Genomic DNA, 18,763 nt, shown 5'->3' on the forward strand with positions numbered 1-18,763 from the left:
CAAGAATGTTGGGTACATGTACATGATCTCTTTTTTTGACCCAATAATTTTTTATCTCCAATGAATTGTTCTAAATAAAATTAAAATATCAGATTAATTTGGTACAAAATGCTTAGTGATCTTCATTGATGAAATTGTGACCACACATTAATTGTGTATTAGTCACATTAACCAATCACATCGATTAACTCTCACATCAACCTTATGGGTTAGGTATTAACAAGACCAATTTATACATGGCAAAACTGAGATAAGAGAGGTCAAATAGCTTAAGAGGACACACAGCTAAGAAATAGGTGATATGCAAAATATGCAAATATTGTTGATTCCAAAAGGCTCAGTCTTAATCTTTATGATGTATTAATTTATGTAAACACAACCTATACAAACTTGTATAAAGTCTGAAACATGTTGCTCATTTTGATGCTACTCTAGAAATACGTTTGGCGACAGTATATATTCACAGTGACAGAAAATTGCCAAACTGTTCCATCAGTAACTTTCATTCCTTTTACTTTTTTTCTATTTTCATTTTGTCCTCCCATTTTATATTTCTTCATACATTCTTATATATGGCTGAATTTAAATAATTAACAGAGCAATACATAATGTTCCTGCAGAGTAACCAGTTAGCACGCTTCACAAATAACTCAGTAATTCACACACAGGGCAGCCAGTCTGAGGAGGATTCTTTATTAGGAAGTAAAAACAATTTAATAGCTCAACATGTAAATCCTTAATGCTGGGTGATAAATAACAGGCTTCATGTTTTTGAGAACCAACTTTAGGTTATACATCAAAAGTCATCTTTGCTACTTACCCCAAGGCCTGAAGTTACTCTGCAAAAAGCAAAAGGTATTGAAAAACTATAAACAGAATAAAAAGCAATCCTCTTAATTAATTAAAGTATTAACGGTCATTAGCTTCTTATCAGAGTATCTCCATTTAAAACCTTGATAATAATAACTTATTTCCCATATCTTAAGTTTGTTGTGAAGATTAATGAGATGTTATAGGCAAATGAACACTTTAATTCAAGGTAATCCTTAAGGACTCAAGTAGAGGCCTCATCATTTCATGGAATTTCCCTGGTTTGCTTAAACCTCTTCAGTGCCATTTCAAGTATATATAGGGTCATAACAGGGTTTTAATATTGGTAATTTTATATATCTTTCTTTATTTTTAGTAAATGTTAATTCATAAGACTGTTTCACACCTCAAAAATAAATACATAGTTTTGAAGATTAAGAACAAAGTATTTTCTTGTAATAGCTGAATATGACTGTAAAGTTTATAGAAATTGAAAAGAATATCTTTCTCAGTTCAGTATTTGCACTTTCAAAAAGATTCCTCACCCTCAGATAATAGTCTTTGTTTTAGGTTTTCAGAAAGGAAACACATGCATTGTGAAAAAGATGTGTTATTGTCCAGAAGATGAGTTAATATAATTCAAGTTTACGAACTTATATAATATTCCCGTTGAGCTGAACCTTCACCCTCACACACACAGAGGTCTAAAGAAACAGAAAGGGTGGAGGGGAAGACAAGGGAAGATTTTTCCACACCTGGTGAACAAATGTTATCACTGCTCACAGACCCAGGGAGGGTGTCCTGCTTCCTAAGGGTCTTCCTCGGATGAGGTGACACAGAAGGCAGCCGGGGACAGCTGAGGACAGCTGGGGACAGCCAGCTCTTCAGCCTGCTCTCAGCCACAGCCACCTTTTGGACAGGGCGGTGAGCCCTGTGCCCTGAAGGACCTTCCAGATTAGGTGGGAAAGAGCAACCTAGGATCCTCCGCCCACCAGTATAATCTTCCACTTTGATCATCTGAAACCTATCAATGCCTACTGCCAAGGAATTAGAAAAGAAAGGCGTACTTTGCAAAACTTGCATAAAGAGAAATGTGTGAGATGAAAATTATTTGGAGCGATGCGCCCGTTATCCACTCTGGAGTCAGACTATGTAAAAAGATACTCCCCCGCCTGCTCCATCCCTTCATGAGGGTCTGAAAGTAGCTTTTAGGATGACAGCAACCTCCCCCACCTCCATCTATTTCCCTGATGCGTTGCCCATAGTAAATGTTTACCGTGATAACATGGGTGGCATTTCAGGGGTTAACCCACTTCCTCCCAGCCTTTCTCAGAGCTTTCCTTCTAGGAGTGGTGGGTTCATTTGTGCGATTTGAAGAATATCCGCCTCTCCTCTGCACAGACCGAAGCTGTAACACTGGGCTCTGATGCAGGGCAGAGGGGGATGGTAGGGGTGCCCGGTAGGGGTCCACATTAGGCGACACCCTTGGAGAGCAGATGTGTAGCTTAAAGGAAAGTAATTCAAACGCCTTGTTTAAGTTCTCTTCCCTTTCCTTCTTTTCAGATGGATGTAATGGTGTCACATTATCTCCACCCACCAACTTGTGTCAACAGCTCCCTCCATGGACCACTCACTAGAGATGCAATGTCATAGCGTCAGAATCGTGTGTGTATGTGTGTGTGTGTGTGTGTGTGTGTGTGTGTGTTTTCTTTTTCCTTTCTTTCCTTTTTAAGCTAGAGATGACTGTTTTTTACTTCTGTGAACCTCCTTTTCCCTCCGATGTCTGTTCTCAGCTCTGCTCTCCACTGGTCACCCTGAATGCACACAGTCCCCAGTCACATGTGCTTAGGCAGCCCCCTGGCCTCGCCTTTCCTCTCCCCTTTTTGCTGGTTGGGGCTCTGTTTCTCACTACTTCAGTACTCTGGTTAAAAATATTTCTCAGCATCCATGTCCACTGAGGATAGATCAGTGAAACTTGTATTTTCTCTCAAATTTGATTATAATATGGAAGAACCATATTAGTTTGGTATCTTTGATATTTGCTTGTTTGTTTTCCACACTTTTGGGGCCAGAGTTGAGTATCTCCCATTTGAAAAAACCTGTTGCTACTATAGGCATCAATGCCTTAAGCCTGCCCGTGATTGTAAGATTATCTGATGACAGTGTATGGACAGGCCTCCTGCACCGAGGCTTTAGCAGAACAGGTTCAAGATTGTTTTCATTTGCTGCCTGTTGAGAAAAGCCACAGGGAAATGTCAAAGGTGTACTTAGGGACATATTATACTACTTTTAAGGAAAGAATAATTTTTAATTTTTTATTGTTGGTTCAGTTGCCTGTGTCTATTTTTCTTTATTCTGTCTTACATCATGTAGTTTTCTTTCTCCTGCACAGTGGCCCTTCAACTGTCAAATCAAGAAAATTTGCTTTGTGATTTGGATGGAATAGATTGCTTATCTGTTAAGGTGTGCTCATCAGATTTTCCTTAAGCCTAGGGATCTTCCCTCATTTCCTTTGTCCCAACCCATGAATCAGAATGGGAGTGTCTCCACGGGAGGGGAGGAAGAGGAGAGGAGACAGAGCAGAAGAAAAAATCTCCTCTCAGAAAAGATGCTGTTTCTAAAGGGATCAGATCTGAAGGGAAGGATTCAAAGTCTAGCAAACTCAAAAGTCTTCCTTTCCTTTCCGCCAGCCCCAACCCCTTGCACAGGGCGCAGTCAGTGTGGGCTTCTTATGTTACCCACTGGAGAATTTTACTAATGAAATTACAGTCCAGCTCTGTTCCAGATAAGTTTCCATGTTGCCAGAAAGACATACTGCATTCTGACTTTATTATTAAACTGACTCAGCAATTCTTTTGATGTTGAGTCATCACAATTGAAACTAACAAAGTTTTAATGAAGAATTGCAAAATTCTTATACAAAATGGCTCTCTCCCATGACAGATGGTCATTAGCTTGGAATGCCCAGTGACAAGTCCGGGAGGGTAACACTAGGACACAATTTAACAGCATTTATGGTTATCATGTGTACTGTTTTATTATTATCTTTTTATTGTATGTATAACGTATAAATAATATAGAAGCAATGTGTGGTTTATCAAGTGATGGCCAGTGGCATACTGCATCTTGTTTGGAGGGCGTCAGATCCCTCTTATTGGGGAATATAGAGTTTAACAAGGCACTTGCCATCATTTCCTTAACAGGGATAATAAACAGAACAATTCTGCATAAAAGCTCATATCAGCTTCTTTCATGCCTTTTCTTTTCAGAAGGCTGCCTAAGGGTTGAAGCAATTTACTGGTCTGACCCGCATCCTTTCTCTGCAGTCTGCGGTTCTTTTGTTTAACATTAGTATGTGGGCAAACAGCATTCTGAGCTGTGCAGAGCTTATCAGCCCGCGTTCAGTCGACCGGAACCCCATTCTGTGTATCTAAGTGGGGCCACATTTAATACTTCACAGTGGGAGCATCTGCAGTTTCCAAAAATGACTTGTTTATCAGATAAACTCTGTCCTTATGCTGACAGATGTGGTGAGTAGTGGATCTTCAGTATCATACGTCTCCAATATAAGGCTTGTACAAAATATGCTGTGCTGAGGGGCCAGGAGGCCCACAGGCCAGAGTCATGACAAGAATTGTTTACGTAGCCACTGTACGGCTGCACTCAGGCTTCAGTTGCTGGGTACGGGAGGGTGAAGGCACCTCACAGTTTCTCTTTTGGAATTGAATGAGTAACTAATTCCCACATTAACCAAAGTGTTAAACAGAGGAAAGACATTTTCCCTGTGAATGCAACATTTTATGATTTCATTGGTAGACACTGTAAGGTGCCTTAATGCTACGATGTGCTAAAGCCAGGAGCCTGAGGGGGCTGCCTGAAATATTGATTATCGTGGGCCCAGTGGCACCAGAGCATTGGGAAATTAGAAGAAGTGGGCTTAGGAGACTAACACACCATGCACCAAGCTAATGCTAATATTCTCTGTTAACTTACAATGATCTTTCCTTTCACATTTTTCTTAAGAGTTCTACTAAGCTATTTTAAGCATATTGAAGAATTACGAAACCCTACTACTAAAACACACAACTCCAGCTTCAAGATGTTATACTGTGGACATAGCATGTTGCGCAGTTATTTTGAAAGCATTACCAGTCTGTATGTATGTGTGTACACATACACTTATATATGTATATACACATATGCAAATATCATGGTTATTAATGAGAAGTTATTATATATGCCTTTTAATAACTAAAGCATATCCTAATATTGTGTTCTTTCTCAAGAGAACGAATTAAATGATTTTTTAAAATGTGCATTTAAAAACATGATTATGCCCAAGAAAGGTCCAGTTATGATAGAATGATTCATAGCTTACCATGGCATCTTAGAAATTGAAAGGTAACCTCCAAAGTAATGTTAAGTAACACAGGTATGGACACAACCTCGGTGGCATTCCCACCAAGACGGCTGCCACAGAACAAGCACCGATTCTAACCAATGAGGTTTGATCCTTAATACAATTTACATGGCTTGTGGTACTCTTAAAATTTAGCACATATGTTATGTTTTTGCTCCTATCTATAATTACTCCTCATATTAAAGTATTTTCCCTCTAATTACTTCACTAGTAGTAACCCCACTTCACCTCTCAGCTCTGTGCTAATTAAATACCTTTAAACATGTCTTAGTTATTAATTGTGAAGTGTTGCCATGACCGTCTGATAAGAAAATTATTTGGAAAACCAACTTCAAGTTAGTAACTTAAACGTCAGTATTTTCACATAGCAATCATGGCACTATAAGAGCAAAACAATAAATACCATGAGATGCATCTTTGAAGCCTATCTGTTCAAATCATAGGCAAATGACAATGTTGCTACTGACAAAAGTACAATTCCATAATATACTAGTCAATGTAACTCTAGGAAATCTGATGATGTATTTTTGCATTTCCTCCATATTTGCCTATAGAGCTTAATGCCCTTTTTATGTATTGTTAGATACATCCATGCACTGTCTTGGTACAGGCAGACTTATCAGAGAAGCGGCCATTAAGAAATATATTCAATATCAGACTACAAGACATTTGTGTGCCTTCCCCTACTCTCACTAATGTGTGCTAGCCAACTGTTCATGCAGAAATTGTAACTGTTAATGAGGGTTAAGAGGAAATTTTAAATGAGGTGTCATCTTTTGAATAAGGTACCTCAACTGTTATATTCTGCCTAATCTTCATTCTCTATCTTGTGTCCTCCTCTTAACACAACCCACCACTTTAAAAAATAATTATTGCTACAATGTTTTCTAAACAAACACACACACACACTCTCTCTCTCTCTCTCTCTCTCTCTCTCTCTCTCTCTCTCTCTCTCTCTATCTCTCTCTCTCCCTCTCTCCCCTGGCCTGGTACACTTCCTGGCTCTAATATTTCTGACGCTCACTGTTTGTCCTTACCCTAAACCCCATGTGTCCTGTGCCTTGCAGGGCTGCAGACTTTGGCCTTTTCACCCTCTGTTTTGGTGAGCTGCAGATGCAAAGAGGAGAATACAAAAAGGAGGAAGGGGGAGGGAAGGAAGTTTGGAAGACTGGAGCTAAAAAAAAAAAAAAAATGGTAAATGTTTTTACCGCCTTCATCTAGACATGTGTCCCCTCACTCTGTGACATGGTGTCTCCGATGTTGCCATGGTGAGGATTTCTAATCATCCCTACACATGACAGGCTCCTATTTGTCTGCACTCCCTTGGGTGTAAATTTCTAGGCTTAAAAAAAAATCCATGTGAGCGTATCATCCGCCGTGCAGATGTTTCACTGCTTTAGAAGATCAGGCAGCTGCCTGTGCTACCGTAGACAGCTAATTGGAGACTGCATCGTAGGAACAGAGGCGTAATTATGGCATAAATACACATCCTCTGGTGCATCATTGTATCTCTATTAACAGAAAATTTTAAACAGTGCTCAGAGTGTAATTAGTGTAGTTGATAAAGTTGTAAAACATGTAAATAAGGGAAATAGCAGGTACGTGGCCAATCCACTATCCAGCACTAGGGGATGCAGATTATTGCCTATTTAGAAATAATTAGCAAAGCTGCATTAGCAGAGCTTGTGTCCAACGGAAGCAAGGCAAACATTTATTCTGGTAACAGCTCTTTCTGTGCTAGCCATGAAAATCTACTAATATTGGTAATTTAGCCCTCATTACCAGAGGATAAAGCATGAAAAGAGCTCAGACATGAAATATGACAAGTAATATTAATTTTTATTCCAGAGGAAAGGATGCTTCCTTGGGTTGCATGCTGATTTCTCGGCAGGGTCTCAGCAGTGCGTGCGGAGGTGGCAGTGCGTGGCTGGTAGTTGAGAATTCAGGATACGGCGCCGACTCCCTGCTGGAGGTATACCCTGGGGTGGCTGTGACAGTGGCTGATGAGGCATACCACTGTTAGTGCCCAGCCAAACCTCAGGTCACAGTTCAAAACAAGCACTCAGCCATTAAACTTCAGTCCTCACGGGCCTGGGAGAGCTTATGTCCTTATTCCTGCTCTTTCCCACCCTCCCAAGCCCCTTTGCTCCTGCCTCTCCGACATTTCTTTTTTTGCTCCCCTGGAAGGATTTTGCAGAGCTGTACAGGCAATCAGATTGATTTTTGTGCCTGCACCGCCCTTTGCAACGTGCTGCTGATAATGAGCCTCTGTTGTGGAAGTGAAGAGTGCGAGGGGGTGGTTTCAGCTGCAACCAAGTCGGGAGCCCCGGATGAGAAATCACCTTTGGGCTCATACGCATTGAAGAGCGTGTCACTGGAGAAAATCACCCTGTGACCAGCAATCATGAATGGCCAAAATCTGAAGCTTGTTTTACAAACACTCTTCTTAATGAAGAAAAATGCAAAAGCACCTCTCGTTTCAGAAACCTCAATTCATTTTCCAGACAGTGGGATAAAAAGGCAGAATGTTTGGGGAAGAGCCACCTTTTTCCCATTAATCTCTTGCTGTTAGCTTCTTCTTTGTTTTACTCTGGAAGCATAAAAATAAAAAAAAAAAAGGAAGGAATTAAAAACTAAGCCCTCGAAACCATGTTTTGTGGCATTTGTATTCTTTACCATTATCTTCCTTATTTCCGTTATGCACAGGTACTGCTTCTTGTTACATGCTCTTGGGCAGACACACATGAAGAGCCAATTTCTTGAATTCTAGGTTGAACTGCTAGGGAAAAGTTATTAGCCGATAGCAAACTAAATTTCCACTCTGAGCTCCACTGTATGTTCAGATGCCGCATAAATACTGCATCTAAAAAGAAAGAGGTTGGCTATTTTGGAATTTTTAAAAAGGAAAAATCATACGTTCATGAATGCACTGATATAAAGGGATGGTCCACCTTCTTTTTAAAACTGGAACTTAAGAATCCAAATTCTAGCCTCACGTGTGACCGGTGATAGACACCGAAAGTTGTCTCTCATCCGGGGCACACTGAGAATGACGGTGGTGGTCGCAACCGTGAACAACCCCTTTCTATTCTTCCTTTCTATTTTATATACCTTCTTAAAAGATTATAAAGTGATGGTGGCAGCTAACTAAAAGTGACCTTTACTTTTGTAGGGCCTGGAAAAAGTGACTCAAGCCAATGCATTTTCAACCACACAAGCCACGTAGATACCGTCGATGTCTGTAGGACGTCATCACATACAAGATGCAAATGTACCTGCTCACATGCCTACGTGACTGTATCCACCAATACCCGCAAACACACCCTGTTACTCTACAGCACAGTTTGAATTGTGGGGATGCATTTCACTCCCATTTGCTCCTCCACTTGTGGACCAAGAGCAACACCCTCAGCAGGCATTCACACACATTTTATTTAATTTAGTACATCTCCCTAGTCCAGTGAGCTGCAAATTAGCACCAGGATGGAATCAATGACCTGAATTAAAGCTCTGGTTTGAAAAGTTAGCTTGAGGGAGGTAATTTCCTGGGCCTAAGTTACCTCAGCTGAGATGGAGATTGAAAATACCTCCTTTAACTAGTTCACAGGGTTATTACAATGTGATACCTGTAAAGGTATTTCCTTCACAAGTACTCTGCAGATTGTAAATATGACATAAATTACTGTTTATATAACTTATCCCGTTAATACTTATACAATTTACTTACTAGACATTATTATATTTTACACACACACACACACACACGCACTTGGACATTTGCCTGAGTTGTAAAACGAAGCGCAAATAAGCTCAGATAATGTCATAAAAGTAATCTCTGCGTCTGTACAGTGCCAAAACTGCTGATTCATAAATGAAATGGTAGTCAACCAACCAGATGTTTCTTCCACAGGATGCCAAATGGCCACTCTAACTGACTTTTATCCAGGAAACTTACTATGCGTATGGGGGTTGTATAAACACTGCATTGATGTTTTTCACCTCCAGTCCATGTAAATAAATAATCTTGTGAAGGTCCCACACACCTTGCTAAGGGCCCACCTCCTCACTTACTGGAGACACATCTTTCACACCCGGCAGAGTGGACAGCGCTCTGAGAACCGCCTAGAGGGAAGTCATGCCTGAGTCGCGGAGGGTCCCCAGGAGACCCGCAGAGAAGCCTGCTGCGCGCAGCCCCTGTGGAGAGAAGTCCCGCGCAGAGCACAGCTCCGACCTGAACGATCACGGTTGTTGTAGCCCCTGGTTCCTAATTCACTCTGGGGGCTTCTGGTGTTTGACACACAGTTTCCGTTTGGAGGCATGAAGCTGCTCCTCGCCGCTCCAGCGCTGCGCCCACAGCCTTCGCGAAATTGGCACCGTCACGGCCGCTGTTGCCAAGATCTCTGCAAGGGCCGGAGGGACTGAAAGGGAACATGAGGCAAAATGATCCCTTAATTCAAGTGAATTCGTGTTACCTTTCTTCACATATCCCTGCTCTCCTCCCTTATTGTTCTGCTTTCAAAAGAGAGGTAATAGGTTCCAAATCAGACCACAAAGGATCTTCAGAATCAAGTTAAGTTGGAGCGCAAAGATCGGGGCTGAGGGGAATACGGATTTGCAGGGTGCCAAAGTCTGGTCTCATTTACATCCATTTCCTGATTTCCAGCCCTTTGGTATCTATTGAAATAGGCTTTCATTTGTAGAGACCTGTGTAACATGTATTCCATGTATGTTGCCCTAAATTTAATTCAGAACAGCTGATTTTATATATTCTCTGCAAAACCGCATGTGTGGATGAGTGGTGAATACTATGTGTCAAGTATTTAGACTAGTTTTATAATTTCTCTGGTGCTTCTCTAAGCAGCTTTCTCCAAAGGAGCTTGTAACTCATAATCACAGGGGCTGTTCGTGAATATATTTCTCTGGGTCAGAAATTTTGCCAGCTCTGACAGGCACCCTGGACAGCTTTTCAGAAATCTCCTGGTTATTACTCATCCATTAGAAAGGAAAAAAAAAATGATATTTTGCATCAGTAGTTGTTTCTCTCTCTCTTTTTTCCTTTTAAATTGCAGAAATAAAGTGCCCATTGTAAATCGTTCATGCTGGCGGACAATAATGCATGCAGATCGGGCAGAGAGCCCGTGAGATGGAAACAGACTGGGGGTGGAGGAGGCCTTTCTGAATGAGTAGACACTAGAGGGGTCCTGGAATGGTTTAGTCAAGAGTAGCTCATTTGTGGAGCTGCTCATCCTTCAGGGTGGGAAAAGGCTAACCCATTTACTCCAGGAGTTCCTGAGTTGTTTTACTCTCAGTGATAATAAAAACATGCATCTCTTCTGTTCTACCTGCACTTCCTGTAATCTAGGTTATGGGTAAACAGGGTAAACAGAGCTTGAAAAATCAGTAATTATAATAGCTGATGGTCTAAATGAGATTTTTACAAAATTCCTACAAACTTGAAAATTAGAATTTAGAATAGCTAAGGTTCAGAGATAAAGAGAAATGATGAGTGTATTTAATCTCAGTGTTCTTAATACCAGAGAGAATATAAAGTTCCCACTCTGTACTTTGATATTAATTTTAGCATTAATATTAGGGCTCCCTCTCCCACCCTACTTGACAAGGCCCATGGTTGGGAAAACAGAGAAATAGAGAGGAGTATATTAGAATGGCATGCTTCTCCCCAAGCAACTAACCAAATAGCAATAGCAGCTCTACTGGTAGGAGAGCAAAATTCTTTCTGATAAAGAGAAAAGTTTATTTTTAAGATGCTTATTTAAAGATTTCTTTCTAAAGAATAATCAGATGCCTCCTAGAATCCCAAACATTGTTGCATCTATATGGGGAAAACTTTTTCAAGTCTTCAATTCTGTATGTGTAAGTGGAGAAATACGTAAATCTGGAAGATGAATGCAGGTATCTCCATGTTGGCATATATCAAGGAAAAAGCCATATGTTCTCTTCATTTTATGTTTTGCTTGCCTTCATCTTTGTTTTTTTCTGAATTAGTTTATTTCATAGGCCTCCCTTTTTTTTTTTTTTGGCAAAGAGACAAAAGCAGGTCTAACAAAGAAAACCTGAACGTTCTTCAAAGTTCTCAAAGAATTCTAGTTTGTTATCAAACCTCTGGGAGGTACAGAGCTTCGATGGGCCTGGGCACATTCTGGTTGGTGAAGGTAATAAGTGTTCAACACCAAGCGAAGTGTTATTTGGCTACAGACCTCGTACTTGATGAGTGCACAGGGAAAGCTCTGATCAAAATTTCTATCATAGGTTTATTGAGTGCATATTTTGTGCCAGGCACTGTTTAAAGCTCCTATGAATGAATTGATGAATAAGCTGCTCTGATAGCCAGAACTCTCCTAGCATAGTCACTCTGCTATTTCAGGTATCCAGCTGAACAGTTTAGTGCCTGAATTTCATGTCTCCTGGGACATCTTGACTGAGCCTACACAGGGTCACAAATACCATCTCTGTATTTTTCTCTGCTTGTTGCTATTTTGAAAAGTCCTGGAGCCACTGTACCCTGGCAAAATCACTGTACTCTTTTCAGCATCATTGGTGAGCTGATTTGTTTTAATTTTTACTTTGTGGGATGACTTCATGAGGCTAGAGAACATATGAAAAATCCCCTTTGTGAGTTTTCTTCTGAAAGTGAGAAGATAAAGCAATTATAGGTAACTGTTCCAAAAAAATTCAGTTATTTAATGGTTCCTCTTGGACTTTGGGAAGTGTTATTATTTATATTTTTCTATTTTTTACTTCAACTTAATTGGGTAAATTGTGTGTGTATGTGTGTGTGTGTGTGAAGTACCAGATTTAAGAATTAAAGAAGTAAAAAGCAAGTTTTTTTCTACAAATGTAGAATGCAAAATTTTAATACATAGCAACTCACTTGGTTCAAAGTAGAAATTAAAAAGTAAGAGATATGGATGAGTAGGGATTGTAGGTATTCATTTTGACAATAAAAGAAAGGAAAGAAAAATAATAATTATGTAGCTAACCAGGATCCTTGACTGATGCACACTAACAGCATCTTGCTTATATTTTTATTTTCTTCTCTCTAAATGATGTATGGATTTCCTTTTACCTTCTTCCTATTTTGCTTCCTTGCTTTTATTGTGTAACTTTCCTCTAGATACGAACAGATGAAAGGGAAATAACTTTCTTCAAATATGATTGACCTATTAATACATATGAAATAACAGAAAAATGAAAATAAGACCTATGCTCTGTTAAAGGAATATGGAAGACAACACCCTCTTAAATTATTAAAATCTGAGTACGTGTGTAAGGTTGACAATAATAGCCTATGTTCAATTTAAACTTGTACATGAGAGCCACCACTTGCATGGATATATGTCATTTCCAGGATGCTGCCATTTTCCAAAACATTCTAGAATATCTTCTCTCGGAATTTCTGATAATGTCAGGTTATTTTCTAAGTCACATGAGAACATCAGCCTGTTTCTGGTCCAAACTGATTTTATCAATGTGTATTATTACTAAATACATTTTATTTTATTCTTAAATAAAATGTACCACAACATGAAAGTATGAACTTGAGATAATAACTATAGCAAGGGAAAAAAAACTAACTCAGTAATAGAATTTCTACCTACAGTTCTGGACCTCATGCCTTTATTTGTTTAATTAATTCCAAAATATTTTGTTTATCTCCATTATAGTATAAAACACAAAACTGAGAGGGGAAACATATGTATATGTGAAATTTAAATAGTTCTATTAGTAATTGAGGGCCTTAAGGCAATACTTTTTACTGAAGAGAATAAAAATTTAAAACAGAATAGGATTAATGAATTTTATTATTCCTGAGTACATTAACTAAAATTAGATTCTTGTCTGCAAAGAATGCATAAATGCTTCTATTATAGGGTATAAGTGTTTGGGTGACCTGTGTTTTTATGCCTGAGGCTAAAGTCACTGGGGTCCTAGACTTCAGAAACTGAGTTTATAAGTAAGTTTCAGTGAAATTTCTGATTGAAAAAGAGTATTAATCACATAGGATCTACTTGTGGGCTTTGAATAGTGTCAGGCACAAAATAAATGTTCAATAAGTCTATGATAACAGAAGTTTGGATCAGAGCTTTACCTGCACAGTCATCCATTGCCATTATTTGAAAACTCACACGGACCAATGTCTTCTTATACAACAAATGTCTGCTTGATTAAGCGATCAATACATCTGTTTATCCCTCAGTAGTATGTGGTTAGAATATGAGAGCCATAGTCATAACAAGACGTTCACAGATTGACGGGGATGGTAATGCTAGTTGAATTAAGACGTATTCTACCTTATGTACATTAGAACAAAATTTTTGAAAGATTTTTCCAATTTCCTCCCATCAGTTTTATTGTTCACTTCCTCTGCTGTACCTATTGATGTATCTGGACTATGAGTATCATTATTTAATAGAACATCTTATAAAATGTAACTTCGGTACTTTGGAGTACTTATTTTCCTCCAGTTTGGGGCTCTGCTATGTGAGAAAGTTCTGTTCCTCATCAGTTAGCATTAATGTAACTGAATCATTTTTTTTCTCCAGTGAGCTTCTTCATGGCCATTTTTATGTAAGTCTCAAAATATATTAGCACTTACATAAATTCTTCTTTCACCATGTTCGGCCTAATAGCTTGGTTAAAGCCCATTTTGTTATTTGGATGAAGATCCTTTCTTTCTTTGTTCTTTCTTGTCTCCTACTTCTTAGGGCCAAGTAGAATATTTGCTTCTTCAGAACCATGACTACGGACACAAACATGTCCGTAAAAAACTCTTGAGTATCAGAGTCAAAACTGGTCCCAGATTTCATAAACACTGCTTTGGCCTGTGGGCAGTGGGGTTCATTTCCCTTTTGTTCTGAGTATATCCCAGCAGCCCACTTAAGGTGCATTTTTTCTCATCCTAATGCATAAAGGGAAGAAAATCTGATGCTCATTTTGGAAACTAGAATTCACTTTTCATCATCTGGTTTATTCTTGTCATGTTTTAAATATTTCTATATCTATCCCCTAAGGATAAAAATGTCACAAACTGTCCTTCTGAAAAATAGCAAAAGAGGGAAAGATTGTTTTCAAATCCCAGACTAATAATTTTTCCTTAACAATTACTAAAAACAAGCTTGAAGAGAGAATGCTTCCTTTAAATTAGCTGCCACTGTGCAAATTAAATTAGTTCAATAAGTAATCTGATCGCCACTCGCTATATCATGTAGCTAATTAATATATTATGATTTGAAGAATTCCCTTTATATTAAATGTATATATAATACACATTTTATGGCTGATTTTGCAAAGCAATTTTTTAACCAGCAATAATTGCTGTGTGGCAGCTCAAAGTTAAATTTGGAAAGGAAACTTTAAAAAGATTAGTCATTTGTGCCAAGTTTTATCAATACAAGCTGAGCCTTTTAAAAGCGGTAGTTTACTGCCTTTTCAAAATCATGCATTATAGATTTGAATTTCAGTTGCTTCTGTTGTTAACAGCACAAGGTTGTGATTCCACTTTAATATTATCACTGAAAATTAAGATGGCAATGAAAATCAACCTTCAAGATCGTTCCCCAGGAGTGAGTGAATGCGGCAGCTATTGTGTTCTTAACAAAAAAAGATGTTAGTGCTGCAATAAAAAGGCATTGGAAGTACCCAGGTTCGGAGTATCTCACTAACTCCTGAGTGTCAGAGTCAAAACTGGTCCCAGATTTCATAAACACTGATTAGTTCCATCTTTTCAGAAAATGATTTATGGGGAAAAAAAATCACCTAGCTCCATTTCAATATACAGGATTTTAAACCACTTACACTTACAAACCACTTATGCTGGGAGAGTTGTATAACATATATATGAAGTCTCATATATATGTAAACTTCATATATATGTATATGTATAAATGTATATATATTTGTGCACTATGAAGTGATAAATATATGTGTACATGTGAAGTATTATTTATATGTATAAATATGCAATGATAAAATCAGTGTATGCAATACATTTTATGAAGAAAAATAAATCATTTTGGAAATAGAATACTACTTCAAACATTATTGAATACATGTTCTAAGTATCACACAAATTCAAAGGATAACATATTCTGCATTTCATACTGTTTAGACATTGTCAGGAAACACACCCACCAAAAGTATCTCTGTCGGAAGGGAGCACACTATGACAAACAGCTTTTAAAAAATGCAAAAAATTCAAGTGCTTTCAAAATATCAACTGTATCAAGGAGACATTATTATCAATCCTGCTTTTCTGAATGAGGAAACGGGGACTTAGGGATTTAAAGCGACCTGGTCAAGTTCACAGAGCTAGTGCGACATGGGGGCAGTGTGACTGGTGCTACACTACTGCCAGGCTTGTTGGGGGATGAGATTTATGAAGTCTCATTCACAGTAGAGTACGTTAGTGGTGGAAAGAGAATGCAGGAAAACCTGACTTATTCTTAAAAATGTTTTGTTTTTTTCTTTTTGTTTGTAGCCATCTATTTCAGAGAGAGCTCATGGGGGCCCAAACTAGGATAGAAGCAACTGAAATTTTTTGAAGTAACTGAAATGTAAAATTATGTATGAATGCTCGAAATACTGAAAAGTCCTAAGCAAGAGAGCTAGCCAACTGACTAGAGAGGAATTGAAGGGAGAGGTGTCAAGAATGAGACAGAAGAGAAGTGACGGCATAGGCCAGAGTTCACTCTGTTCTTAAAGCTCAAAACAAGAGGAAATTACTCAAACTCTGAGTAACCTACCACAATGTTTGAACACTTCCTGTTAAAGAAATTCTTCTTTTACCTACCATGCTACTCCTCGTGAAAAAGAAAAGAAAGAAATGAATGAATTTTCTTCTTAGACAGTTTGATTATTCTAGAAAATTTAGTTCTTCAAACTCTAAATTATTCTTTTTTTCTTTCTATATGATTTTCAAACATTGCCCCCTCTTCTTTATTGAAGAGTTACTTACTAGATTTGGTTAAATTAAATGTTCAAGTGCCACAAGTGCCTTTAATGGAAATGATCTGGCATTTTTTTGGGGGGTGGGTAAATTTTTGAAGTGATTTATAAAATATTTCCAGGTTGCCATATAGTAGCTTGTTTTGCTGTCTCTCTCCCAAAACATGAGCAAATAAAGACAGGTGCTCTTACCCCAAAATGACTTACTTTAATTCATGAAAATGTCATTCATCCAATAAATTATGAAAGAACTGCTAGAATTCACCACACTGCTGACACCCCATACCTTGTTTGCCAAATCCTATACTTCGGAGTGCTAGCCAGCCCGTCACCTAGATGAAGATGACTGTCACGGAATGTCTTTCCATTAAGCCACCACGGCTTTGAAGCAGCTGCAATTTGCCCTTGTTGATCCAAGAGCCATAGGTTGCCAAGTTGTTCTAGTATGTTTAGCTTATATTTGATTTTCTTAACTCTAAGGCTCTAGGCTCAAATGTGGCTAAACAATCTTCAGTTTCACCAGTAGGTGGGGGAACTTATTTCTCTTTGCTGCTTGTCATTTTTTTCCTTAGGAGGAAGTATAACATCCTTTCCTGTGGCCTTTCCCACAATCCTGCTGATGTGCTCTGGACTTCCGGTTACTGCTTCATGGAGTACAACAGTGAGGAAATCAGGAGGAGATATTTTTGGGAAATAAGAGTCTCAGCTTTAGATCAGTTGACTGAATTGAAGAATACCTATCGAGGAAATAAAAAATCAATTTATTTTAAAATAGTCTTAACATTTAGTAATTAAGAGAGAACTGGTAGCCTTTGAGAAATGTCTGCTTGGGAAGTCAGATCAAGCTAGAAGCCAAATTTTACACTCTAAGTATTAAGATGAGGAAAAAATTGCATAAAGTCTGCCATTTAATGCATATGGATGGGACAGAACAAAATAGAATCAAATTGGATGAAATCCTCTCTATTTTGAAAGATTAAGAAAAAAATTACTCAACTTTTTAAGTAACCTGTGATGTTCTAACAATTTTTCTATTACAGAAAGTCTTTTTATCTACTATGCTTCTTTTTAAGCTATGTATTCTATTTGTGCTACAAAGATGGGAATATAAGTCATCAGTTTCCTTTTGCAATGAAAAATACCTTATTGTTACCTTCTTATGTGTTTTTCAAACATTTTTCCCCCCTTATGTGCAAGAATCACTAGCGAGATTAGTTAAAGAACTTAAATATTTAAAGATAAATACATCTTAGTTGCAAGCAGGGAGGCTAACTTGTCAGAAAAGGGCACAAGCAGTGAATGGAAGTCAGGATGGCAGAAATTCAACTAGAGATTAAAATGTGTGTTAGTACCTTTGAGCTTCAGCACGTGAGTTAAATGGACAGATGTGGGCTAACATACTCAGATATTCTTGGAAGAACCTTAGGCTCCATAGCAGCCCTATCAAAGTTCATACAATCAAGGAGTTCACAAAACAAGCCATGTGCACTCTTGTTGAAAAGCAAAGAGAAATAAGAAATATAAAATAAAGCAGATGTCCATTGAAGATACATAAGATATAGCTGAAATTTTTAAACCATTTGCCTCTAAGAAATGATGACTTTAACCTAATGAAAAATTAGAATTTGGACTACTCAGTTTTTACTGTTTTTTACTAATCAATTCTGTTAAAATATTGACATATATTGACTACACTTAAGATGTACCACACAGAACCCAGGAGTTATGATTTAAGAGTTAAGATAAAATTGGAAAATCTGAAGATAAACACAGATAACCTGTTTCACTATTAAATAATTTTCAAAGAGTATGTATATCACAACTGTTAATTATCTTCATCCATATATTAATGGGTCAAATAAAAATTCCCATGAATTATTTCTACAATCTTATCTCACAGATTTAGCTTTGTAAGGAAAAGTAGTTCAATTCTAAAATCATTGGGTAGGTGAATCTATAGAAGAAATACACCTATTATATTAGAAATAGTTAATAACTTCCATGAAAATGCTCAACTTAACCTGAAATCCACACAAGGACTATCTAAAAATATGTAGTGCCATTTAATTTATTATCATGTATTATGTATCTTGCTCAAGTTACGCTTCAAAGAAAATCGAAGTATGTCAGTCCAAGTACACCCATTTGAAGAACGTACGGAGGCTCAAAGGTATTAACACACATTTTATTCTCTAGTCTGGGACATTGTCATCCTGACCCCTGTTTACTGCTGTTAAACACAGAGGATTTACTTTGAAGCTTTCATTTAAGGAATTGAGTTATTATCCTTTGCTTGACCTTTGTCCATGGCATATTTATCATGAGGCCCTGTAAAACTATAATGTGTGAGAAAAGGAAGTAATGTATTTGTGATTTATAAAGAAACGAGGAATAGGTATAAATCAGACTTTTAAAATCCAGTCATATGTACCTCTTACGTGATCCATCTATAATCTCAAAATCCCTCCCTAAAAAGATTTTTGTATGGTCTTAAAATAATCATTCACAAAAGTCACTTGAAATGAATCACGATCTGTAATTTCCAGAATCCATTGCCAGGTCCTGTTT

The sequence above is a fragment of the Manis pentadactyla genome, chromosome 12 (assembly GCF_030020395.1).
Source record: "Manis pentadactyla isolate mManPen7 chromosome 12, mManPen7.hap1, whole genome shotgun sequence".
Taxonomy (NCBI): Eukaryota; Metazoa; Chordata; class Mammalia; order Pholidota; family Manidae; genus Manis; species Manis pentadactyla.